A 20,784-nucleotide genomic window follows, 5' to 3' on the forward strand; every position below is an offset into this window, starting at 1 on the left:
TGTCAGATTACGCAAGACACTTACTTCCTGTAGCACTTCATTAATCCGTTGATTTGTTTTGTTACGGGCATGGTAGAACTTACAATACTTTGATTCTAGGGCAATATACTTCAGTTCAATGTCCATGGTTCTTTTAGATAGTTTTTAGATCACCTCGCTTTCCTCTAGACAAGTACATGTATTGTTAACAGGTGATGTAGTCTGCTGTTCCACTGACGATATTCTATTTTCAAGTTGTTTTATGTAGTTTTCCAATTGAGAAATTGTACTATCCTGATCCACAAAAGCTTGCTATATCTAGTGCGGCAACTTTTTGTTCTAGTAGATATCGATGTTGTTTTTCGTCGGCTATAAGTCCCATTAGAGACAGGAATTGTTTATTGGTTATAACCGATCCACCGCTTAAATGTGGACCAATGGTACTTTTGTCTAGAAGGAAACCTTCAGTGATCAAGCTGGAGTACATAATTAGCACAGCACAAATATACCAGCAGTTGACGTTCATTTTTGTTTCATGAACCTACAGTTTGCGAATAATTTTAGTTTAGATAGCCAACTACTTTGTTTTGATTATATGAATAGCTTGATAAAAACAAACGTACTGATCAGAGCTCTGCGTACTGATAAAAACATATCTTCTAATTTACTTTTATCACCCCGTTGTTATGTTATCCAATAGAAAATTATTTTAAAGTAAAACTGTGCAAATACATTTATCTTTTCAATGACTACATAGTGTCCTATTTATCTAAATGAATGCGTCAATATCAGTTTCTTTTATTTTCAATGGGAGGATAATCATCAATATATATAACGTTTTCAAGTTTGAATTCTAATTCCGTTTATGTGTTCAAGAGTTATTAAATGGTCATATATCTTAACGTAGTAATACAATCGCATATTTGGAAATATCGTGTGTTTCCATTTATACATAATCTGACTCGAGCTAGTGTCATTAAGTGCCGTGCGTTATCATACTGGTAATGTATACTGAATCTGTTCAAAAAAATTTATCTTTTGTTGACCTATTGATTGAAATAAATTTGATGTTATACTAAATTTATATAAATGTGGTGTTCTATTGATTGAAATAAATTTGTTGTTATACTATATTTATATAAATCGATTTATAAATAAGTTTAAAAACATTATATTCACATATATCCATAAGTCACATATGATCTGTTATGGCAGAAGCTAATTTTTATCATATATTACGTTTTCCAATTTGTTTTTGTGTTCAAAAGTCATGGACAAATTATATATTTTTGACTTGTTGGTTCGAATGCCCCTTTGGTATCTTAAACTTCTATTTTTAGTATAAAAAAGAAGATGTGGTATGATTGCCAATGAGACAACTATCCATAAAAGACCAAAATGACACAGACATTAACAACTATATATAGGTCACCGTACGGCCTTCAACAATGAGCAAAGCCCATACCGCATAGTCAGCTATAATAGGCCCCGATAAGACAATGTAAAACAATCCAAACGAGAAAACTAACTAGACTTGTTTCAAAACACGCATGTTGAAATAGAAAATTAACTTCCCATTCTAAACGCGTAAAAATTTAACCACCCGAAAAAAATAATTGTTTGTGAATTCGAATTTGTTTTTTCAAAATATTTGCAGAAAAGTATTCAAATTAAAAAGACGTGAACAAGTACAGTTCATCGAAACGTATACCGTACTTATGGTATGATACACTATACAAGGACACAGTATAACATTATTAATATTCTCGTTATCAACAAGCAACTGCAAAGCATGATTTTTGTTTGGTTTGGGAATTACACAAATGTTAGTCGTACAAATAATATATTGAATTGCTAAGCATGGACTGGATGGTATTAACTAATCGCAAAACTAGACAAAAATTGACGCTTCATATACAAAAGACAAATTTAACACTTGGTCGAGATTCTTTATCGCGTGGAACTCACTATTATTTGTTCTAAATTTTAGTGACCGTCCATGGAACCCTTTTCTTAGGAAAAGAGCAACCGCTTAATATTGTAGCCAAACAAAATCCATGCATTGGGATAAATGCTCAATACATGTTATACTCTTTTGAGTAGTAAATGGCTTAATTCATCATGAATTAGGAATGAATAATAATTTTTACCGTCTTTAAAAGAAATATTAACAAAACAGAGAACTCTAATAAAATTCCAAAAGGGCGAGTCTGACAAAATCTATCTTAAGACTATATCAGCCAACAGAAGGATGGAAAACAACTGCCATATTTTTAATAAGGTACAGACATTTTCCAGATTTTATAGCTAGCTTAATGCGTATGAGAGTTGCTTATATAAGGTAAAACCCAATTAATTTTGATAACATTGTAAGTCGACGTGCAAATTACTTGCTGTTTAAACAATTCAAAGAATTCAATTATAAATTTCTTCGGAAAACATCGAAAGAAAAGTGATCTGATGTTGACATTTCTCATATTTTCATGTAATTAACTTCGTTTCGACAATAATTGTCAGCATAAGTTGTTTGAGTTATAATTATCTTATTACCAGAAATCATGATATTCTTAATCAAAAGAAATTCTTATAAAAAAAAAACAACAAAAGAAAGATATTTACAGAAAAAATGAACTTCCAACGAAAGTTTAATTGTCTACTGTATGATTGTTTACAGATTCAGCTGGAAATAACAGGAAATTGCGGAAAGATTTGGTCCAATCAGTATTAACACGTGTTAAACATTCATCACGAATATATGACTATTGTGAAACACAGCATTTTAACTGGACATTTCTATTACGCCTTAAATGTTTCATAGTGGGTTTATACGAAGAAATGGAACAGTGTATTGTATGATAAAACAGGAAAGTAAATGATTGTAATTCAAAGAATCAAGAAACTAGGAAAAAACACTGTTCAGTACTTCATTTACGAATAAACAGTTGGAACGACAAATTTCCACTGAAATAACAATAATTTTACAGTAATTGTGTCGAATTACTTCAATTTTACGAAATGATTGCAAATTAAAGTTTGAAAATCAATGGGGAATGTATCCGAAAATGACACAAGCCTGCATGTTGCTGGTAAAAATATGTTTAAAATCTACACTTTAGCAATTTTAGCAACAATTGTACTTCTGATATCAGTTTTGAACATAGTATGTATTGTTGTGTTATTAAAATCTCCGGAATTAAAGAAAAGCAGATTTCATTGCCTAACACTAGGATTAACTGTAGGAGATTTTTTGACCACGATTCTTGTTGTGGTACTTTTAGCAAACAACTGCTTAGAAACCATTGGATTACACGTACCTTATCTATGTATGATTCTTTCATCGTTAGTATACTGTTCAATAGTGTTTTCTCTCTTTCAAATACTGTTTATATGCATCGAAAGATATTTTGCCACGACCGTTACAGCTGACAGAACGTCAAAATTACCGAAACGATTAATGCAGAAGAAAGTTATGGTTCTGATTTTTTTATTACCCCTTTTTTTCAAAATATTCATCAACGCATTTGAACTACAAGAAGATTGTGTGGATAGTTTTCATTCTTCAATGTACATCTATCTCACAGAAATACCGATTATTATATGTCTTATTGTTATTGTTTGTTTGTATATAAACATTATTGCACGTCTACGGAGGCATTTGGTGCGAGTGTCATCCGCAGATGGAGTATTAACAGAATTTCATTACACACAAAGAATCAAACGACTTAAAATTAATATTTTTACATTAGGATTTCTGCTAATTGTTTTAGTTATAGGATTGGTTCCTCGATCAATAGTTGCACTTATCGGAAATCAGGGAAAGGGGAATTATGCGAATACAACTTGGATCTTGTCACCATTGTTAAACCCCATAATATATATTCTACGTTTCACAGAATTTAGAGAAAGGATAAAGAAAACATGCTGCTCTTATAAAGCAACAGCAAATATTGACTCTCAATTATAGTGGTTTGCTCACGGTTGTACGACCAAGAAAACAAATACAGCAAAAGAATTCCTTCACTACTGTGGAAAGTCCAATGGTATAAAACACCATTACAACATATAGAGACAAAATAGAGACAAAATACTAGACCTTTAGAAAACAAGTATCGGGATTGTTATGCATAACATTATGTTAAGAACAAAAATAAGACTCATCAAAGGTTCAATATGGCTACAGGTTAGAAGCGCCATGTTTTCATAGTGGCAGATTTACTTGAAAAGAAAAGAAAAAAAGGTTACAAAAGAAATTGCCATATAGGCATTACGTATGAGGCAATAGCAAATTACTGATGTTCAACTTTCTTCAAAGTTAATAACAATATGAAATTTCCTAAACACCAAACGTGGTTGAATTAAAATTCACCGTTCTATATATCATCCTCCAAATAATCAAAGCCTTTGTTTCTGAGGACCTGATATCACCCCCAATTTTCGGTGGGACTCGTGTTGTTTAATCTTTAGTTTTCTATGTTGTGTCCTGTGTACTATTATTTGTCTGTTTGTCTATTTCTTTTCAGCAAAGGTATTGTCAGTTTATTTTCGATCTACGAGTTTGTCTGTACCTCTGGTATCGTTCGCCCCTCTTATATATAAACGATGTTTACTATTGTGTCCAAATCTGTCAATTATCATATGTGGATCAAATATAAGAGATAATTAGTATTTACCATAAAAAGCTAAATTATAAAATCACTGAACTCCAAGGAAAATTCTAAACGGAAAGTCACCTACTCACCCCTTCACGTTTAAGCATTTGCCTGTTCAATGAAGGAAAATGTAATCCAATAGTTGTCTTTGTTTGCAGTCTGAATTCAGCGCTTTTTTTTAAAGTTGCAGTAAAAATTATGCATTTCATTTTATCTATAGATTTGTTTCTCATTTCTATTATCCCATGTTACCATATTTTACATGTAGTTCAATCTGGCTTAACAATAACCCTAAGGTGAAAATTAAACCTTTTTTTTAAAACAAAGGAAGATTGGTTTGAAAATGGTATTAGATTTATAAATGACATTTTAAATATTAATATAGATCAAACCATTTAATCTTAGCTACAGACAAATTGAACATTTTGTAATGGAGAAATTCAAACATTAAAACATACAGACACTATTAGAAAAAGATAAACAATTGATTTCTGACCAATGAAATTAGTTTTTTGTTTTTTGTTTTTTTTTGTTAACAAAATAAGGATTTTATTTGGTTACATTGCACAATTAATCAAAAGGCAATGCACAAAATGCCATTTCTCTTTTCATAAAACAATATGTTTATAATACAAGATGTTTTAAAAAAAACCCAATAAACTCAGTATAAAGAAGTTGACATATTTGTATGCAGTTGATTAAAATGTTGCTATGAAAAACAAAAGTGAATATCAGTTCCTCAGAGAATGGATTCTGTTTTATAGATTACATGTAAATAGTTAAGAATATAATTTGAATGATGTAGAATTTCAATGATTTGATTTATTTTTATTGAAAACTCACCACAATACTCTCTCTCTCTCTCTCTCTCTCTCTCTCTCTCTCTCTCTCTCTCTCTCTCTCTCTCTCTCTCTCTCTCTCTCTCTCCTCTCTCTCTCTCTCTCTCTCTCTCTAATATAATTTGAATGATGTAGAATTTCAATGATTTGATTTATTTTTATTGAAAACTCACCACAATACTCTCTCTCTCTCTCTCTCTCTCTCTCTCTCTCTCTCTCTCTCTCTCTCTCTCTCTCTCTCTCTCTCTCTCTCTCTCTCTCTCTCTCTCTCTCTCTCTCTCTCTCTTCTCTCTCTCTCTCTATTTATATGTTTCCTTAAAAAGATGTATTGATTAGATACCATCAATAGGTTTATATATTATAAATTCCTATTTTATTTGTTTATATTATGTTGTACATTGGAAGTTATCAATAAAGATATATAAAAAAAGACTTGTTGCACAATCAGCACGTGTCAATTGTTATTTACATTTTTACAATTAACACGTGTTCATCTTAAAAGGTGTTTTTTATATCTTAATCCGCCAAGGCTGGAGAGAAGACTGTGACGCTCGAATTTAAAAAAGTTAACAAGGACAAAAAATGTACGAAATTGAAGAGAATTGAAGACCAAAATTCCTAAAAGTTTCGCCAGAGAAAGCTAAGGCAATCTATTCCTGAGGTATAAAAACCTTAGTTTTTGTAGAGCCTGCGACTTTTGTCGCAAAAAGGTCGAAATAGGGATAGTGATCCGGCGGAGGCGGCGTTAGTTAATTTCTTAAAGCATTGTATTTTAGAAGGCGGAAGACATGGATGCTTCAGACATTGTACATAGATGTGTTATGTTAAGAAGTTTCCGTCTGTCACATGTCCATTGTCCTTGGCCTCATTTCTATGGTTCAGTGACTACTTGAAAACAAAATTAAGAATTTTTGTTAGTTAAATTATCTCTTATTCTGAGTAATAGGATAACTGTATTCAATTGGTATGTGCGTACCTTGTAAGGTCTACTTGTCCGTTAGACAGTTTTCACTTGACCTCGACCTCATTTCACGAGTCAGTGAACAAGGTTAAGTTTTGGTGGTCAAGTCCATATATCAGATACTATAAGCAATAGGTCTAGTATATTCAGTGTATAGAAGGACTGTTAGTTGTACATGTCCAACTGGCAAGTGTCATCTGTCCGTGACCACATTTTCATGGTTCTGTTGTTATAGTTATTTTTTGTGTTTTGGTCTGTTTTTCTCATACTGTATGCAAAAGGTCTACTATATTTTGAGTATGGAATGATTGTAAGGTGTACATGTGAGTGTCTAGTGGGCAGGTGTCATATGACCTTGACCTCATTTTCATGGTTTAGTAGTTACAGTTTAGTTTTTGAGGTTGATCTTTTTTTCTTATACTATATGCAATAGATCATCTATATTTGGTGTAGGGAAATATTTTATGATGTACACGTCAGTCTCACACCTTTTATTTGACCTTGACCTCATTTTCAAGGTTAATTGCTCAATGTAAAGATCTTGTGTTTTGTCTGTTTTTTCTTAAACTATAAGCCATAGGTCACCTATATCTGTTATATGGAATTATTGTTAGCTTATACATGTTATATGTCTGCCTTGCATAGTTCCTCTGACATTGATCTCATTTTCATGGTTCATTGGTCAATATTTAGTTTTCTTGGTTAAGTCTGTTTCTTAGAAATTATAAGCAAATGCAATAGGTCAACTATATTTTGTGAATTGAATGATTGTAAGGTGTACATGTATTTCTTGATCAGTTTATATGAACTTGACCTTATTTTTTGTCATGTAAAGTTATTGTGATTATTCAAGTAAAATTTTATATTTAGGACTATCAACATACTATCAATGATTAATAAAAAGGCGAGACAGTTCAGCGAATGCACTCTTGTTAAAAAAATTCAAAAGTTTGGGAAACAATTAATTAATAAATATGACCATATCTATGATAATTTATAACAGCACATAAGTGCTGACTACTGGGCTGGTGATACCTTTCGGGGAATAACAACTCCATCAGCAGTGGCATCGACCCATGCAGTGGTTGTAAATAAGCTCATAAATGTTATTCTTATATTGCACTTGCGAAATCACTGCTACATTTTAATTTATTAAGTACGACGCATTTACATTGGCTACAAAAAATTGTCTAAAGATTGACATTTTGATTTCACAATTAACTTATTTGCGTCCCGTCCTTAATTTTTAGGACTTACTAAACACATTGCAAACAAAAAAGTGAAAGTATCTCTTTTGCTTGAAGGTTGTGGTTTTGTTTTTGAAAACGTATTGGAAATGTTTTTCAGCATGTATATTAGTACATAAAACGAGCTGAAGTATCTCGAAAAGTAACTCATGGAGGTATTTTTTGCTCTTTATATAAACCGTCTTTCAATACGACTTCATGTACATATGAAAAAGACGGTGTCATATAAAAAAAAATTAAGATAGAAACTATCTTTTTTGTATCTTGAGCGTTCAAATAAGTAAACAGAATCAAATTACCCTCTAGTATTTGCTTATCTTTCTATCTGCAGATTGGAAAAGAAAGCACATCAACATGCAGATTAACCTTTTATTTGTCTGAAACATAAAATGCATAATAATATCTTTCGTTTATCTAGCTCCAGTTTTGCCTGAATATCTTTACCAGTGTTTCTGTATTCAGTATAGATTTTGTAATGTCAATACAGCCATATTTGTCCTTTTTTGAAACTAAGGCGAGTTCTTAGGGAGTCTGACATTTATGTACTAAATTATAATTCCGATACATTTGATAATTATTTACGCCACTGGGTCGTTGTCACTGCTGGTGGACGTTTCGTCCCCTGAATGTCTCACCAGCCCAGTAGTCAGCAATTCGGTGTTTACATGAATATCAATTATATGGTCATTTGATTAAAAATTTGCTGTTACAAAATTTGAATTGTTCGTAAAAACTAAGGATTTTCTGATCCCAGGAATAAATTACCTTCGATGTATTTGGCACAACTTTTTGGAATTAGTACTTGTTCGGCTTTATAATTATTTTGACCTGAGCGTCACTGATGAGTCTTGTGTAGACGAAACGCAAGTCTGGCGTACTTAGTTATAATCCTGGTACCTTTGATAACTATTAGTTGTTTACCTATAGCAAGCTTCTATCTGATGCATCATCTAATTAATTTGATAATGATTCCTTCATTCAGGTGTAATGTTGTCTAAAGTTTACTTCTAATAAGGAAATGTTCATGAATTTTCGTCTTTGTTTTGGCTCGTGTATGAAAACAAATCGGGTCTAGAAATGACCAGATTCCGGTTATTTAGTCTCTATTATTAACATTATTAAGTTAACGGATCTGGAGGGGGTGTTATAACCAACAATTACATTAATTTTGCATGATTGACAACTGAGCTGTTTTCTGGGGACACATACTCAAATCAATATGGAACTAGATATGAAGTTTTAAAACAAAATGGTTTTACTTTAACCCTCTTCAGTAACTCAGAACACAAACACACAACAAAGCAACATACCAGTATACAAGCAATAAAACAAATTGCAACCGCACTTGGCATTTTTAGATCATGTAATGCAATGTATACTATACAATAATTGGTTTTAAAGCAAATTATTTTATGCTTTTGAGATCCGCTTTTCGCTATAACTAATTATAGATATCAGTATTAAAACTGAATACTATATCAGTGAGTCATTTAGGCTCGAATAAAAAAGTCAAAAGTCAAAATAAAGTACCAAATATTCCAAAATGCCATGATGAAAAAGTAAAATTTGCACAACAAACGTAGGAAATGCATATTCATACAAGAGAGGAAAAATAATCAAACTAGCAACAGCAAGTGAAAATGAATTTTTTTTCTGGAACACCCTTTTCACCTCAGAAAATTTGATGAACGTCCCCGATTTGAAACGATGTAAATCAAAATTAATGTTTCGAAAAAAAAAAGATCATTTAACTTTTATTAGTTATACATTTAAAAGAATAACTACCGAAAAATGATTTAAAGTAGTATTGCACTTAATTTTGAATACTGAATTACTCCGTTGTATGTCAATTTATTCGTTGGAATAAATTGAGGTTGTCTCGCTTTGCCAATATTGTTTTGCCTTACTTTTTACTTTTACATTGACGTATATTCCGCATGCATCCTATTTTCATTAAAATCATTTCAGCAGTGAATATTTTTTGGACAACGCCTAAGGTTTCTAATATGCTATTGATGGAGCCGCTTTTAATTATTGTTACAGTAATACTATTGAATAAACTCTGAACGGTCTCAAATAGTTTTTAAAGTATAAGAGATTATCTAAACAAAGGTAAATTTGGTATGATTGTCAAAGGGACAACTATCCACTTGAGCCCAAAGAGGTGGATGTTAACAAGAAATCACAGGCAACCGGACGGCTTTCAACAATGATAAAAAAACAATCCTGTAAAGTCGACTATAAAAGGTCGTCTAAGAAAAATATAAACAATTGTAATATGATTTTTACTAATTTCTTTGATCTTTTGTGTGCTTTAAAATCTGATGTTTTGGAAAGGAGTGCATTAACTTCCCGATTTGAACGTTAATGCACTGTCGTAGGATTATTCAACAATCTCCCATTAGAAAACCATTGGTAGGAGGAGCCAAAAAGCAGAGCATTAATTTCACTGAAAGTGCACAGTAAGGCTCCACCTCTTTTTTATATAAACAAATTATTTATAACTACTTTTGTTTGTATTTTTTAAGTTTTTTTTTTTTATTTATCCCTCGTTTTTTTCTGTTCCCAATGTTGTTTTTGTTACAGGATTTCCCTGGGAATTGTAAATTTCTTTTACTTGAAAGAAGAGAATAATGTGTGTTTTTTTTTCTAAGATTCGCACTAAAATTAAACTTGTGTAGAACCTCACAGGTATATCTGAAATTTTAATTACTAGTACTGTAATTTATACATTCAAGCGAAAATATATGAAAGCCCACCGTTATGCTTTACATTAAATGAAACAAATTGAAAGTTAGTCAGTTAATAACTCGGCAACATATTAATTCAATGAAAATTAAAGTTACAATTTGAGAATGTAACGGCACCAGAATCATTCAAACGGCATGTATTTGTGATATCACCCAGGCAGTGTTTTTTGTTCAAATTCCTTTCAAACGGTTCGGCCACAGCAGTTTTTGTTAGAACGGATTCCTGTAAACTGTCATTCATATCACGATCGGACGGGGGGTTCAAGACATCCGATACTCGTTTATGAATGTTACTGTTAGCGGTCTTGTATGTTCGAACGCCTTTCGTAGAGCGGTGCCCAGTCCTTTCCATAATCTGTTGCTCATCTATTCCTGCTTGATATAGCGCAGTAGCCGCACATGTTCTTTTTCCCGAGTGGTTGGTAAAGTTGCCAACCAAGCCCCCCTTTTCACACATTTCACGCATTAAACAATTCAACTAGTTTACTCCTAACGCGGACTTTCCGTAGCAATGATTATCTTGGACATCAGAAATAAGTTGTTTGCGATAAAATACGCCAGATCCAATTGCCTTCAAGTATGTTTCATAGAAGTCAACTATGCATCTTGCATCTTATGTTTGCATGTATAGAAACAGAAAGAAATAACAAGTGGTATTTATTAACAATTTTAAAATTAATATAAAAACTAGACAACTAAACTAATTAGTTAGAAAGGGTCCAACCGGCAAAATTTTAAATATTTTATGGGAAACAACTGAAGATTCAGAAAATGATATAGGCCAGTCAGCAACCCCGTCCTGTCTTGCTCGAGAGGTTCTTGAGATGAAACATCCACAATAACTAGCTTTTGAGGGACGGACAGACAAACAAACGGTAGGACGGACGGATGGACAAAGTGAAAATAAAAGACAACCACGTGCTTTTAATATGGGAGTCTTCAGATTTCTACAAGTTTATACGATTTAGCCTGAAACAAATTTGTCACGGCTTTGTCATTCTTTTTGTTTCAAAAATACGTAAAACGTGATATGCTAATTGCCGTTTTAAAAACAAGTTTTTTTTAAATAATTTAAATACGTATACACTTACCTCTTGCATAGTGTTTGATATCTTTGTTATCCAGCCGTAAATCGCCGAAACCACCTTTGAACGTCTTGTTGTTTCAACCAATGAATCTTGTAAATCTTCCAGTAGCATCTTGTCCAGTTTCGAACTGAGAATGGTCCAGATTTCTGTGCTCGTCCCGTCCCCTAAGTCCAAAAAGTTTGCAGTTGTAAAAAAATACAGTATATTGCAAAGAAGTTGAATTTTTTGTACCGAAAACACCATTAGCCCACAACTTATCTTCGTCGTCACCGGATACGGGGTCTGCCCTGCGGACCTTAGTGCCTAGTCCTTTCGATAATGAGTCTTTCATTTTAGCGTCAAAAACGAGTCTGAAATGAGCAAATCCGCCATCTTTCTGATCCAGAAAGTTTTTGTCGTGGACATTCATGTCCCTACAATGTCTAAGGAGACCACACACAATGTAGTATAAAGATTTAGGCGGATACTCGTCTCCGTTTTGTTTCCTCGTCTCCATAACAAACCTTTCTAGCCAATACTAGTTCAAACATTCCGCGTTCTTCATATGTAGCTCAATAATAGGATCCCCGTTCTGCCCCCGGAAAGATCTCCATTGGTTAAATACACCCACTGCCCATTTCGTGTTCTTTTTTGTGTTAGCGTTCATTTTTTCATTGACTAGATTTGAAATTTCTTCATCGGTGACAACCGTAGTAAAACGGTAAGGTTTACTTTTTAAATTGTTATTTGTATGGAGAGTTGTCTCATTGGCACTCACACCACATCTTCCTATATCTACTTGAAGCCTGCATTTCCTCGAAATTTAGTCCAAGGTCAAAAATGGCAGTTTGAAAAATATCATAATCACTCTCGGCGACCAAATTTGTGTCATCAAAAGATTCTTTAGAAACGAAACTTTCAAACTGCAGTGGGATGGTAAAATTATCAACATTGCGGTCTCCTCCTTGGCACAAAGCATCATCCGCATAGTCCTTCTCTATTTTCATCGCAATTTGCGATAGTGACATATCGTCCTCTATTTCCCCGCAAAACTGCCAAAGTGCTAAATTATCAACGTCCTCTTCAGAGATTTGAGAGAGGACAAAGTTTTCTTCACCGTCGCCTAAAAATTCAACCATTGCCTCCGACATTTTAAGCTTCTAGACAGACAAGAGCTCGTGCAGAATTTTAGCGGTAATAACGTCATTTTGGCCACGCCTTAATAATTAACTATTTAATGTCTGTATAATAAAGCATTTTCATTGGTCATATTACAAATCATATATAGCCACGCCTTACTCATTAAAATTTGTAATGCACTCTAACGCTACGCGTTTTCGATGCATTAAAAATCTTAATTCGTAAGAGTCGTGCTATATATATATCTTAAAACTTGAAAACTAACGGTCTTTAATATTTATAACAACATAGTTCCGATAAACAAATATGAAAAACAAAATGAACGAAAAACCACTGGAATACAGTCGCATAAGTATTTTAGAACATTTTTGTGAGCGCTTACTGGAGAATTTCAGCAAAAGTATAAGTCATAGGTTATTGGGGATAGAAAAATGTTGTTTTTTTTTATCCCTCCTCCTTCTTTTCCAAAATTCCTGATTTTTGGTTTTCTATCAATTTCAATATGAACATTCATTTTGTATGTTATGAACATTTAAGTAAGGAGCCTGTAATTCAGTGGTTGTCGTTTGTTTATGTGCAACATATTTGTTTTCGTTCATTATTTGTACATAAATAAGGCCGCTAGTTTTCTCGATTGAATTGATTATAATCTTCATTTCGTGGCCTTTTATAGCTGAGTATGGGCTTTGCTCGTGGTTAAAGGCCATACGGTGACCTATAGTTGTTAATTTCTGTGTCATTTTGGTCTCTTGTGGAGAGTTGTCTCAACATGGTAATCATACCACATCTTTTTTTTTGTAATCAATGAATTTTGTAAAAGATTTAATGACTGGATAATTTCAGAAAAGGTATCAAAAGTTCACATGAATAATTTTAACGGTTATCTGCAGTATATTATGAACATTCATTACTATATAGATAAAGTGTATTTACTTTCAATTCTTAGTTTACTATTCGATCCATGGTGGTCAATTGATAAAGTATACAGACCCTCTCCATTTTATAAACTCTGTGACCGTCGTGGATAGTAAACTTGAAAATGATAGCAGATAGAATTAAAATACACTTTATTCGTAGTATTATGTATGGTCAGATTATATAGAAAAACGCAAACCGGAAGTCTAATCTGACTTAAAATTTCGTCCAATGACGGGACAATATCCGGATGACTATTTTCTCGTTTTTCTCCCAAAATAACTCAATCTGAATAATCATTTGAATGGACTGTACATGTAGGACACAGAGGCGTGTTGATTAATTTATTGTGGAAAGAAGAGAAGCGACACACAAAATGAGGTCTTCTCGTTTAATAGTATAGATATATATGTTTCACTACAGGAGTAATACTAAGAGGGACCATTTGTATCTATTAAAACGTTTAAACCCGCTGCATTTGTTTGCACCTGTCAGGAGTCAGGAATCTAATGTTCAGTGGTTGTCGTTTGTTGATTTGTGTTTCTCGTTTCTGTCTTTTTTCATATAAAGAATAGACTGTTGATTTTCCGTTTGAATGATTTTACACTAGTCATTGTCGGGGCCCTTTATAACTTACTGGTCGATGTAAGCCAAGTCTTTGTGTTAAAAGATATATAGTTTATTCTCATAAACCGTGCTTTGAACTATATAATAGATTACTTTTACAAATTATGACTTGGATGGGAAGCTGTTTCATTGGCACTCATACCACGTCTTCTTACATCTAAATTCAGGACTTTTATAAGGTGAATAAAACTTTGATAAATAACATAATATTTTATTATAAAATTGATCTAAAGTTATTTTAGAAACTATTTGATGTTAATATTAAGAAATTAGTTGAAAATATGTCTAATTTTATTAATGTTCTTCAACTAGTGTTTTTGTTCAGATTTATCTTGTATTGTTACCTCTTTTTCTTTATTAAAAAATGCAAACCAATCCTTATTAAGTGCAAACAATTCCATCCTGGTTCTACTACAGCAACAGTAATGCCTTATACAATCTTAAGTATTGCAAACATGTTTTAGTCGATTTTAGTCTCTGATGCATGATTTTTTATTATTTATTGGTTTTGGCTTTTAACTAGCTGTCAGTAACTGCGAGTACTCTCAAATCGTATTTTCTTGTTAATTCGACCTGTTGATACTGTTTATAATGCTTTTTTGTTATTTTTTATTTATATGGATCTTGTCTGTACACCAGCTTTCATTATTTGTAATATCTTCAATTTTTCACTTATTCTTACAACATTTGTATAAACTTCAAGATTATAAAAAAAACCGGTTTTTTTCTAAAGTGAACATTGATTGGTTAAATATTTCTCAGTCATGTCCTGTGTTTGAATTTGTTTGTTAGCTTTTTGGTCATGAATGTTTGTCTCTAATATTTAATTAACTGTGCATTTGTATTCAGATATCGCAGATCAAATTTATTCGTTCATTGTTTAATCATACGTTTTTTGATTGAGTTAAGTCTGCCAATTGATATTTTATCGTATGTTTTTCTTTGTTGTGATGTTATGCTATTGTTTCAGAAAAAGGGAGAAGGTTTGGATCCATTAAAACGTTTAATCCCGCTGCAAATGTTTGCACCTGTCCTAAGTCAGGAATCTGATGTACAGTAGTTGTCGTTTGTTTATGTAAAATATACATGTTTCTCGTTTCTCGTTTTGTTTATATAGATTAGACCGTTGGTTTTCCCGTTTGAATGGTTTTACACTAGTAATTTTGGGGCCCTTTATAGCTTGTTGTTCGGTGTGAGCCAAGGCTCCGTGATGAAGGCCGTACTTTAACCTATAATGGTTTACTTTTTAAATTGTTATTTGTATGGAGAGTTGTCTCATTGGCACTCACACCACATCTTCCTATATCTATGTAGTCTCCCCCAATATTTATGCTACTATGTTCCTATCATGATTTCTTTGCTAGAGGATTGCTACTCACAAGGAAGTTATCAAACCAAGAGTTCCAAATCGTGATGTTGAAATCATCCATTGGTTAATTTTATGGACGACATCACGAGTTGGCTGACCGTTAAAAAAAAACCGTTTCACAGATGATATCGGATATGTTCCTTATGTCGTAACTACAATACTCTGACCTTTTCACGAATGTGACCTACCGAATAAGACTATTTAACGGCCCCGATTTGTAACGGGTGCCACATGTGGAGCAGAATCTGCTTACTCTTCCGGAGCGCCTGAGATCACCCCCAGTTTTTAATTGGGTTCGTGTTGCTAAGTCTTTAGTTTTCAATGTTTTGTCTTCTGTACTATTAATTTACTGTTTGTCTTTTTATTTAAGCCATTGTGTTGTCGGTTTATTTTCAATCTATGAGTTTGGCTCTACCTCTGATATCTTTTGTTCCTCTTCTAGGACATATTAGGGGTTTCAGTAACTACATGTATCCCATGAACGAGTAACCACATATATGAGGCCCACAGTGGGTCTGAATAGGGCTCATCATTGTTTTAAATTTTTTTAGTATTTTTTTTTTCTCTTTATATGGTTTACTTTTTTTTTAATTTTAACTCTCCAAATAGCCTTTATTCTCTATTCTTTAATTTTTGTACTTATTTTTCTGTTTTCTGATTTCTGTATTTTTTTTTCCATTTGTCTAAAGATTTGACACTTTGTTCTATATTATGTAAATACCATGCTGACGTACACTCATATCTCCGAACCTTAACTGAAAATAAATCTTAAAAACTATCTTTTTTAAACAGAGGCGGAAGACACTGACAAACCCTTTGCACAAGCAAAAATAAAGAAGTCAAAAATAATCTGAAAGACAGATCTTGAAAAAACTAAAGACAAAGCGAAAAGAAGCCTATCATAACAGATGTGATCGCAGGTGCTCCGGAATGGATTAAAGATCATGTTCCCCATCTTAATACATGCACGAACACATGTAAATCTATTCAATTGATCACGTTACATTCTAATAGGAAGAGCTTTATCTGACCAGTTCAAAACCATTTTTTTTTTAATTTAGATTTTTTATTGAATTCTGTACATTTGTTAGTAATGAAAACATCAAATACCGGTAACTTATCCAAAACCAAAAGTTGTGAAAACACATGAATAATAAAATAAATGTAGCCAATAGGGCTGAAAGTGGTATTCATCACACATAAATCAATCCAAAATAATCATTAGTCTTTTTTAAATAGTATTTTGTATTGGATCTTTGGTATATGATTCTTAATAATTTTATAATTTAGCATATATTATTGGATTCGAAATTCCGTATTCATCCTTTCTGAATTTTATTTTTATACATATTAGCATAAAGATAATTTTCATTTTGGAAAGATAGTATAAAGAAAAAACAACAAACAGCTAATGACTACGCATAGATATCTATAGTTTGTGTATTGTTACTTGGCGCCGTAAGATAGTCACATATTATATTATATTTAACTCTTCAAGCAATGTATTAGTGCTGTAATACAATTTTTAAATTTAATTATTTCAGCATGTACATGTATATATAAGGTATAACATAGTTTACATGAAGATCGTATATTTAACTGCAGTATACTACCACGAGTGCAAACTACTTGTGTAATTTACTATTGGTTTGTCATGTTTGTTTAAGCATCATTCATAACTGCTTCTGTGAATTGTTACTACTTGAAAATAAAAACTGTAAGCAGCTTTTAAGCTGGTATCAAACATTAACAACTCTACTGCAGTCCTTAAAGGTCCATTCCTGAATAAAATTTGTCAAAAGTCTGATCTTGTGAACTGTGGCTGGAAATTTTAACTTTCATTAAATTTTGTAAACACTTTTTTTTAAATCACGACAACAATCAGATATTGTTCAGGAAACGTCCAAATTCAGCTGTGTCCACAATTGAATTTGTCCTGATTATCCCGTTCCCGGCACTATTTCGGAACGGTTTCGGCGAAGACGGTTGGCATTTGGCAAGATCTGGATGCAATCTGAACTCAATCGGCCTAAACAACAGCAATGACAAATTTTTCAAGATCTTGCACTTTCCAGAGGACAACCTCCAGAAAACAGAGAATATTGTTACAAAATTAATCCGATACATCAGAGCCTGTCACGACATAGTCACGATTGTATACCAACTAAACAAAACCGGCTGTGTTTCTTGGAATGTTAAGAGACAAACCTAACTGCAGAGGTGCCTATCCGACCTCTCCGGACCATTCTTGATTCGTAGGAATCTGTTACGAACGTATACGACTTTAAACCAATTAGTATAGTAATCCGAATTTTGAACTTTCCGTGTTTTCGTGCTCTCCGAGCTCAAACGGGATCCATAATCTGCACTGTGTGAGCGCCGCATTTAAGGCAGTGTGACACTATTTCAATCTCTAGATGCCTCTCTTATTCTTGACATCGTTCTTTGTCATGTCATACCAGTTATAAGAGTATGGTCTTTCATTTATTTATATTTCGCTGCACGTCCCTAAAAGATAATGTAGTATAGAACATGTAGGAAGGTCATCAGCAGTCCGATCTCAATTACGTTTTGTTTTTATGTTACATATTTGAACACCAATCTAATAGATTAATATCTAGTATACAAGATTTTTATACTTTTCATTTTGCTAGATTTAGGCATGTAGTTTATTTTACTAATATGTTGATAAATGATTTATTGGCAATTGTTTTACCATTACGGCTTGTCACTTCAAAGATTGTATTTTATTATAAATGAGGTTCACGATCTCTAGTTTGCACTGTTGTGGCATCTTATCATCTCAATCTAAGATTACTTCAACAGAATTTCTTAATACTTTTGTTACGCTTGTATGCCATTATATGTATTTGTTTAACATTTGATTGCATTCTGAATCGTTTTGTAGTACTTTGCATTTTTCTTTAATGATTTTTCGCATAATAAGCATGTGTCGGATGTAAGACAGAACATTCAATTGAACCTTGAAGTGAAAAATAAGAGTTGAACGTGCATACTTTATGTACATGTAGTTAATAGTACAAAGTAGTAGTGAAACATACGAGCTATACGAACAATCATATAAACTTAGTAATAGTTAAACGATTGTATATATACACTTTTAATCTATTTATTTATAATAAGTAGTAGTATTAAGTATAATACAGGGTTTGTTACTGTGTTGATGCAGTAGAATATGTCGCCGTGTATATAGTGTATGCTCTTATAATTTTTTTTAGGGTTGTTCATGTGAGAGTGCTGTCTATGCATTCCATTATATTTAAGTCATTTTGTCTCTTGTGCATAGTAGCCTCATTTGCAGTCATACATGTACCACATCTCTTTTTATTCATAAAAACTTTATGAACAGTACTAGTACATTGTAACAGATTAAAATATCATCGGTCATCGTACAGTTTACCATTGGCTTAAAGCTAGGTTCACACTGCCGATCAGATCAACTCGATGAATCCGATTGTCCAAATTTCCACGACCAAGCTCAACCAAATTCTTGATCGGGCCTGTTTACGACTTCTACCAAACCGCCATCCAACTGTACACGACCTTAACTCGACAATTCACGACCCCATCAGGGGCCGTGTCAATGAAAGTAGCCTAGGATATGTCCTAAGATATGTCTTAGGACGTTATTTAGGATGGTCTTAGGACGTGTCTGAGACATGTCTTAGGATGTAAAACAAAGCTGTCTTAGGACAGTCCTAACTACGATGGTCATAGGACCATCCTAACACATTTTTTTAATTGAAAAACATGTGTTGAGATTGCTATGACATAGATTTAATGGTATTTTAGTATCTACTAGAACACACCCGTGATATCGCAGGTCCGTGACTGAATTAAAGTATATAACTATGCGCAAGCCTTATCTTAGTATTAGTACTGTCATCTGATAAAGTAATGCCGATTATAAGATACACAATTTTCTCTGCTTTCAAGTCTTTCTGTTTGAACCCGTCGAACTGGGACTTATCAATTGTTGATAATATTAAATATTTGGAAAACAAAAGGTCCTGGAATGGAGTATTTTTTAATCAACAGCATTGTCCTATATTAGTTATAAATAAAGTTGAATTCTTTGATTCGCTGTTTTACGTCATGCCCGCTAACAAATTGAAACTTATTTTTGGTCCAGATTTTTAGTATTCGTATTGTTATCTTAGAAAGTCTTACGGATTAAAATACTACAATAGGTAACAATTTGACAATTTAGTAGTGTCAACCCTGTGATTATGACCCGTTTATATAGCATATTAATCCTGAATACACCGTTTGGTGGTGCGCCTGTCAGATGCGGAACGTACAGATAAGGTAATAGGTAACAGGTGATTATACTATTGGTATCGATATCGGACTCGACCCGGAACTTCCTAATTATTGGCGATATTAATTACGTGGAAAACAAAAGGGCCTGGAGTGGTGTAATTTTTAATCTACACCTTTGTACTATATTAGTTGTATATAAAGTTGAATTCCTTGATTCGTCGTTTTTACGTGATGACGGCTGACAAATTGGACCTCGTAATTTTAGTATTATAGATATGTATAAAGAGAGGGAGGAGGACTTTTATATGGAAAACAATTAACGCAAAATAAAAGTTAAAGATTTAACGTTATTCTAATAAATAACGTTGTTTAATAATATGATAAAAGATATAAATGAATTTAAGGTTCCGCTAAAGTCAAAATTTCAATCTGGTGGTGCAATTACCAAATGTACATGTTTTGTACCTTAAACAAATTACTGAGGGGTGAAATTTGGTCAAATTATAAAATTTTTACCATTATTTGTGGGACCATGCAGAGTTTGTATCAAACCTTAAAATTAAATACACTATTCCAATGTTAAAAGTTGAAAATGCATCTTCACAACACACATTTTTTCAAAAAATAGAACATTCTTAAATCAATGTTATATCACCCAAAATTGGCACCGAGTATTCTTTATGTTTCAATGCAGGTCGAGCTATACCTAAAACTTGCTAAAAGTCATCTGTCTTTCTATTAAGTTAAGAATAACAGAGTGTCCCACGCTGTTGGATAGCCGCCATTTTTACAATGTTGTTGTATGATTGAATTTTTACTATTTACAACTGTTTAATTTGCTTGATCTCCCTTGACACTTTATGACTTGCAAATTCATATGTGTATGAGAATATTTAGCTGTAATTTAAAAACATTTTTTACCATTTACACAATAAAATAAACTGTTGAATTGGGTGT

At 32.8% G+C, this 20,784-nt stretch overlaps 1 pseudogene; it reads right to left on the reverse strand.

Moving 5' to 3' along the window:
• Positions 1-268: 268 nt before the first annotated feature.
• On the reverse strand, positions 269-12,643 carry LOC139500168 (uncharacterized; annotated as a pseudogene).
• Positions 12,644-20,784: the final 8,141 nt, after the last annotated feature.

Source organism: Mytilus edulis, chromosome 13 (genome assembly GCF_963676685.1).
Source record: "Mytilus edulis chromosome 13, xbMytEdul2.2, whole genome shotgun sequence".
Lineage (NCBI taxonomy): Eukaryota > Metazoa > Mollusca > Bivalvia > Mytilida > Mytilidae > Mytilus > Mytilus edulis.